The sequence below is a fragment of the Centropristis striata genome, chromosome 18, assembly GCF_030273125.1.
Source record: "Centropristis striata isolate RG_2023a ecotype Rhode Island chromosome 18, C.striata_1.0, whole genome shotgun sequence".
Lineage (NCBI taxonomy): Eukaryota > Metazoa > Chordata > Actinopteri > Perciformes > Serranidae > Centropristis > Centropristis striata.
The window spans coordinates 5,471,823-5,480,325 of NC_081534.1; positions in this window are offsets into that span (position 1 = coordinate 5,471,823).

The window sequence follows — 8,503 nt, forward strand, 5'->3', positions numbered from 1 at the left end:
AACAATAATCAATCACACTTAACATTTAACAAGTAAACCCATTTAGCTGCTTGTTAATCTAAATATCTAATCAGCCAACCACAGGGCAGCAACTCAATGCATATAGGCATGTAAACAAGGTCAAGATGCTTAAGTTTAAACATCAGAATGGGGAAAAAATGGATTTAAGTGACTTTGAATGTGGCAAGGCTGTTGGTGCCAGACGGACAGGTCTGAGTATTTCAGAGAATGGTCAGAAAAAGAGAAAATATCTAATGAGCAGCAGTTCTCTTGGACAGAATGCCTTGTTGATGCCAGAGGTCAGAGGAGAACAGTCAGACTGATTCAACAGTAACTCAAATAACCGCTCGTTACAACCAAGGTCTGCAGAAGAACATCTCTGAACCCATAACACATCCAACCTTGAAGCAAATGGGCTAAAGCAGCAGAAGCCGCCACTTTATTAGGTACACCTTGCTAGCTGATAAAGTGGCTGGTGAGTGTACGTGTCTTTATGTGACATTGCATTCAGGAGATTTGAGAGTTAGCATGAAACTTTAAGAAAACTGACTTATTGTTTGGATTTTCCAACAGCTTGGTTTTTAAATCTCATGGTATATTAGAGTTAACTGTCAAATTAAGGATGTCCCCAAATGATTCATCTAGTCACGCAGCTGCAATTTTCTACCCAATCAGATGCCCTTTTAAAAAAGATGGTTTGAGTGGTTACAAATGTGACATAGAACATGACCTAATTATCTATGAAAGTTAACATACAAGTTAAATTATGTCACGAAAACTGACTTTCAGGGGACACGAACAGCAGTGTCCTGAGTGCTTGTCCAGGGTTATTATTTCAGACTTTACAGTGGTAGACTAGTCAACTGATATCCATATACAACTGCCGAAGTGTACTATACTATAGCTTGCATTTAAGCGGTAAGGCTCCACTGACAGATGATATTTATACTTTAAAGGCCCAATTCTTATTTATCTTTTAACCACAATTTTAAAAAAATCCCATATACAAGTGAAGTCTCTGCCTTGATAATCTGAAATGCACGCCTGTGATGTAAATAAACTTTTAACAGCACCAGAAAATATTAATTAACTTAGATTAATTAGTTGCCTGGAGTTACTCTCTATGTTTAACGACTTGTCAATCATCTTAAGAGTGATAGCAGGCAATTCTGTGCTCAGATTTTTTTTTTTTTTTTGGATAATAACAAAAAAAACACTGACAAAGAAATAGCATAAACAGTGATAGCAGATGGTTTGGAAACTGATGATACCCTTAAACACCATGATAGAGAATGATGCAGAGACGAAGGTTCTTTGTGATACACGAGATAAAAGAAGGTGCATAACTTCCCTTGAGAAGGCGTCAGTGTACTGCATGTGACTACAGCACAGTACAGACTGTCCCTAACGTACCAACACAGATACCAATAATCTCAGAGCATCACAGACTGACACTGAGATGAGAACAATGTTGGGTATGCCTGTCCTCTGCTCACTTTGCTATTATGTCTGGCATCATTTCTCTTATTACAACAAACAAAAAGATCATTATAGTTGGAGACTATTGAAGTCAGATGTCAGTTTTGATTACACTTCATTAGTTGGATGCTGTGCCACTGTGACATTGTGAGTATGTGTGTGTGTTTAGTAGCGAATGTAGTGTTGGGGGTCACCTTGACTTTGCCACTGCAGTGCAAATCAGTAAGTTAGAGAGGGCAATCTTTTTCACATTTGTCTAGTGGGTCTCACATCAGAGCACAGAGAAGCAATTTACCCTCTCAGCATTGCACAAAGTAAATACACAAGCTGCAGTCATAACCTCGCCTCCTCTCTCCCTCCCCCCGCCTCCCCTGTCTGTCTTCCTCTGTGTGCACGAGTGATAAAAGGCACGAGGACAGGAGAAAGACTACTAGGTACACAGGTAGATGGACAAAATGATCCACTTTGCCTCATTAGAGAAAAACGTTGTGTTCCCAGCAATCCTAGCAGAGCCGGGTTGCCATGGAAACCAAGCAGCATTGTCGCAGACTGTTTCCGTGGGGTTCTCGTCTGTCTCTCCACATTTGCTCTTCATCGGGGACACTCAGATCACTGATATTCTACACCACGAGGCTATGACTCATACACATCTTTTTTTTGGCGAGTGGAACAAAAAAGGGGTTGGAACAAAACCATCCACATGCACAGACACAAACATTAGATAGTCACACTTTGCTGCACATGAACACATATATTTATACAGGATGTCATTACTAAAACGCCAGAAATAGAAAAACAGGTCAGTATCATGTTATAATGTGAAAAGGTTATTGCTATAATAAGCAGTTTTACATTACAACATTATAACATGAAATTATTTATTTTATAATAACAACTTATGATGTTATATCTTCGTACAGTGTGAAAGTTTCAGCATGCTTTCATGTTTAAGCATAAACATTTTTATGTTATAACAACAAGTTATTATTATAGCATGAAACATTTTATTTTAAAACAATAAATTATCTCGTCATAACATGGAACATTTTATTTTAAAACAAAAAAAGTATCACATTGTAACATGAAATGTTTTATGTTATAACTATAAGTTATCCCATTAAAATAGAAAATGTTGTGTGTTACATAAAGTTATCAAGTCATTTAAGTTTTTAACAAGATAAATAGAATATTGTTAAAACAAAAAGGGGTTCTTGTTACAACATGATACGTTTGAATGTCTTACTAACATGAAAATCTCTTATTAAAACCATTTTGTTACAATAACAACATCTGTTAATGTGATAACATGACACTGATCAGTTTTTCTGGCCTGGTAGCACTACACTGCTGTATGCACACATACATATACTCAACATGAGTATATGCAATCAGAAATTAATCTTTATATGTAATAGAGAGCCTACATAACAACATGGACTTCCAGGATACAAAGGTTTTGCCTTTTTGCCTTTTTCATAACATGACAGATGTGGCCCACACCATGTAGTCCTCAATTCTGAGTGGTTATCTTTGTGTTTGTCCGCCTTTGTGATCCTGGCTGTTTCCCCCTCATTATATATCAGGTAGATTATGTGCTTTAATCGCCCGTTAGTCTCGCAGATCGGCTGATGTGCTCAGTGTGTTTCCTGCTTATCTAGGCCACCAGATGTCAAAATCTGGGGCCTTGTAGAAAGTCAGAACAGCATCCTCAGCACCAGGCGGCGAGAGGAGATGACTGATGTGGAGGAGAGTGCCAAACTTTGTAAGGGGGAGAGAATCTGCGGAGGGGTTTGTGAGAAAGACAGGACGCGAGTGTTTGCCAAAGATGTTTCAGGTACACCGGGTGATTTCTATTTGAGTTGAAGATAGGGAGCCCAGCTACTCAGGCCAGAGTAGGACACACAATCACATACACACACCCTGAGGTGCAGGTGGAACAAAGTGATGAGTGACCCAGTGTCTCATCGTTCTCCTGCCATTGCCTACAGCTGTTAAATCAAAGCCTCTATTCTGGCACCTCTTCATGTGCCTGCCTGATGCACACACATGCATGTACACACACACGCATGTACACACACATGCTTGTCTCTTAGCAATTTATCTTTCCTGCCAGCTTGATCTGGCCGCTTATCTCTTCAATCTTTTCCTAACTTGGATGGACACACATACACACACACACACACACACACACACGCACACACACACACACACGCACACACACACACACACACACACACACACTCCCGCCTTTCTTCCTCGCTCTCCCCCCTCTTTAAATGGGCATTAACTACATATGGCTTAACTACATTCTACATTCCACATATGGATCTATGGACGGAGGATAAAAACATGCTTAAGACATTTGATGTGGATTCTGTGTCAGAGAGAAAGCCTTTAATCATTACAATCCCTCTACTGCAGCATCTTCCCCCGTTCTTCCTCCTCGTCGCTTATAGATCTTTTAATGTTAACGATTCTCAAAGACTCTATATGCGATGGTTAATGTATGTGCAGCATTAATCTTCTTTATAAATACCAGGTGTAATATTGTATTATATGAAGCAGCCAATTAAGATAGCATTGTAGAATTGACTTATACAATAATTTTATGGACTACCAGCACAGGCAAAGGGCCAGGGGCCTAAAGTGTCAGGGGCCTCTCTGGTCTTGCATAGTGTTACTTGACATGGGCCAACCAGGAGGAAACTTAAAATGACCACAAAGAAACAAAATGACTGCAGAGAAACACAATAAAGACTACAAAGAGGCACAAAACAACTACAAAGAGATGCCAAATAGCTGCGAAGACACCACAAAAACTCTCACAGTGGCTATGAAAAGGGGCAAAACAACCAAAAAGGAACACCCAATGAGAAGCGAAATTTTTGTGTCCAAAAAGAGACACAAAGCAACTATACAGAGAAACAAAATGACTGCAAAGAGACACAAACCATCTACAAAGAGATGCAAAACTGCTGCAGAGACCACAAAAACACCCACAAGCTATGAAAACAACATAAAAGAAATAACCAATGACCCCAAAGAGACACAAAGCAACTACCAAGAGACACAAAATGATCACATAGAGCCAAAAAACAACAATGAAGAGATCCAAATGGCTACAAAAGGGGCAAAACAACCTCAGACAAAAAAAACTACAGAAAGACCAAAATTATTACAAAGAGACACAAAACAACTAAATGACAAATAAATGAACTCTTAGTAACTGAACACCTTCACACATAATTTACACAGTTGATTACTATTAATAAAAAAAAACGCTAGCACTACTGAAAAATACTAACATCCCAATGGACTCAAACTTAACCCACTTACTCTTGTGTTGTTTCTTGACTTTATCTTTGCTAGTGTTGTATTAACTCTTAAATGGACTTTGCTTTGGATAAAAGCATCTGCTAAATGACATTGTAGCATTGTAAATGACTTTAAAGATACAAAACAAAGCAAAAAAGAAGCCAAACAACTATAAAGTCTGTGTGTCTTGCTCCCATGTTGGAGAGACGGTGGGGTCTTTTGCACGTCTGTGCCGAGGTCTCCATTGTCTCATAATCCACCCATGCAGCAGCATCATAAGCATCCAAAATTCAAAAGTAAAACCACATTTCCATTAAATCCTGGTTCCTGTTATGAGATATATGTTGCTGGTTTGCCTCCCTGGCTTTGCTTCATGGTTTCATGCTGAAGGATAAACATGTTAGCTGTGATTTTCAAGCTGCCTTTTATTTGGTCCACTATCTGCCATTTCAAGACATTTTTCATGCATTAGCTGTACAGAGAGAACAGATTTCATTCCAAATCTGACCCAATTCTTCTGAGAAATCATCTTATTTTATCAAGGTGAACATTCAGTTCTATTAAATCAAAATTCAAAGTGTTTAGTCATGCGGATATCTCAGCATAACACCTTTAATTGTCAGGCTTCAGCACCACCTGGCTTCTCCGTGTGTATATTTCCAGCATGCACCTGTCATTCTGACCTTGAAAATTCTGACTTTGTTCTGTTTATTTATTTAGCTTGCTGTTGTTAGTGTGTGTTCAAAGCTTAATGTTAATCATTATATTTCCATACAGTAACTCCTCTGGGATTATATCAACTCCATCTTCAAGGCAACATATCTTTGCAACTGTTTATAGAGTCGTGAAACAAAATATAATAGGACCCTAGAATAAAAGTGGCTCCATGACATTGACCTAATGAAGAAGGGCTGGAGTGCTGGCACGCAAGCAGAATTTTGCCATCCTGTGACTGCCTTACTCCAAAACCATCTGCATCCATCTTCCAATGCATTAAATGAACTAATGAGGTGTGAAACTGGCTGTTAAAGTCACTGATTGCAAAGTGTGGGGCTGCCTCCATAACAGAACAGCATGTAACATGTAAAGGCAGCTATTTTGCAGCCAACTGCAAATCAAACATCACTTAACAAGAAAAGTCAGAGAGTCTTCCATGAATCTCACCGGAGTCTCGAGCTCAGCGGTGCATAGCTGATGAGTTTCCTGCCTAACTGCTTCCAACCAGCCAGCCAGCCAGCCAGCCAGCCAGCCAGCCGCTCCCTGGCAAACCACCCTGTGTATGACTCATCACATGGAGCATGTGATCGTTCTCTTAATGCACACCCACACACACACACACACACTCACATACAGTCACATTTATCTGCAAGGGGCTTCCCTCCCCAACAGTGCGTTAAGAAATCCCTGACAAGCATACAGAAAAGGGAAGCCCTTTGTGTTTGTGTGCATGCACGGGCATGTGCGTCTATGTTTGATAGTGTTTATATTATTGGCAATGTGAGTGGATGTGTGAATGGGAGTGTGTTGATTTTCCCCACAGGGCCACACTTTGATGAGGGATGAGTCATCCGGATGGAGACCCCGAGGAAGGCTGGCAAGTTGGTGATTCACCCTGCATAAAAAAAGCGTGTGTGTGTCTGTTCTTGCCAGTGCATACAGTATATATGCATACACTTTCAATCATTTAATATGTGTATATCCATATGTATGTGCAAGTACTAATGAGGGTGTATGCAAACATATGCTATCATTAAAATTGTGTGTGTGAGCGTGCACAAGTGTGCATATATACGTGTCCTATGGGTAGACAGCTTGCTTTGAGCTGTTTTTGTTTATCTTCCTGCAGAGTGGGGCGAGTCGGTATGTGCATAATCAGAGAAACGCCACAGGGAATTGTTGACTCCATTAATCCAATACGCAGGAGAGCGTTCCTCATTCCACACCACAAGCCCCCAAACTCACACTTTTATCAGCCCCCTGAAACAATATGAATGGCATAATGCAACATGGATGCAAGCATCTGCATTTATGCTCGGATGCGATTGAAGTGATCTCATTATTTCCTTGTCAGATATGTCTATACCTGACAAGAAAGGAGAGTGCAACACTCTGCAGCGGCAGAGAGGACTTAATCAAATATATCAGAGAGTGGTGGCTCTAAATCTGCATCTTTTTGTATTATTCAGAAGTATTTTGTGTCTGGTGAGGAAAAGCCTAGATTTTTCTGACAGAATGTCATTGTGAAGACATTCATTTTGATCATCCAACTTTGCAACTTTCATGAAGCTTCTTCCGATGAAGAGTTCTCAATAAACTTAGAGGTTTTTATAACACATTACAAAAAAAAGACACACAAAGAAATATAAAAAGGCTCACATAAAGCATCATGACAAATTGCAACAGCTTCATGCTTTGATTTCACAACCACCATTCACTAAGAATCGTTTAAGGTCAATAAAGGCCTTCAGCTGCGTTATAGATATACTGTGCACACTACAGCGTTCACAGGAGGAGCTCACAGGAGTCGTAATGAGCGATCGTCAGCTGAATGCGGCTGTGGTTAAAGCAGTCCGACTCTATCTCTTTACATTAAGATGATTGATCAGCAGGGCGGGATGCTTGGCTGATGATGAGCCTGTTATCTAGAAGAGACAACAGCAAGATCATTAATCTTCCCCTGTGATGAGGATGCAGGGGTGTGTGAGTGTGCGTGACAGGATGCCTATGTGTGGCTTTTTGATAGGTGAAAGCACCACTTGTTTGTTCACAGTGGCACTGATGAGGATTTATCAAAAAAAGGGAACACTGTCTCTCAGGGTCTCTCTTTCTCACACACAGACACATACACACACTGATTTGCTCTCCCAAGGGTCACCTTGAGCTCCACAAATTGGCTTTGGTTGGTTGAGGTCTCAGCGCTGGCAAATTAGTCAGGCGCTGCATCTCTTTGAAAGTCTGAACTCGACTCACTCTCCCAACTGTCTTTCCAAACATCATGCTTTTCCTCTTTTGTTCTCTTCCTGCAGCCCCCCTGCCCTCCCTTTTTCTGTTTTCGCAGCACTCTCTCATGTTTTCTCCTTTTCTTACTAATTCCCCTTTGCTTGCCCTTCTCATTCATCAAATCTATATCTCATTCTCATTTTATCTTTGTCTGCTTTTCCCTTCGCTCACTCACTCCCCTCTTCCTCTTTCACTGCTGATGAATGGAGTGGAAAGTTCTCCCGCAGTATCACTATACGCAGCTGCTGTGGCATTTCTTTACTCATTCATTCAGAAAGTGGTTAAATACAGCTCTGCTTTTCAACTGTTATTCTCCCGTCGCTGTTTATGTGAATGCATTACTTCAGCTTTACTTATCGTCGCAGTGAATGAGCTTGTTTGCTCGGCTGACATGCACAAACTTGGGGAAGTGCTTTCATTTAGAAAGAATGATATTGCTGTGTCACCAAAGTAGCTGAGACTATTAATTTCCTGCAGGCAACAATGTCAGTGGAAACTCACACTGATTTTGTAACTGACATCAGAATGAATCTATATTAAAATGGAGAACCGGATGTGTGAACAATCAGGTGTGTAAATAAATAGTGCATCAATAAAAACCCTTCCTCTATGAATGACAATGACTATTAATTACGCACTGAGAAATTAGCATGTAAACACAGCTTATGGATGTTGGTTTTGGCATTCTGATTAGCAGCTCATGTTTACA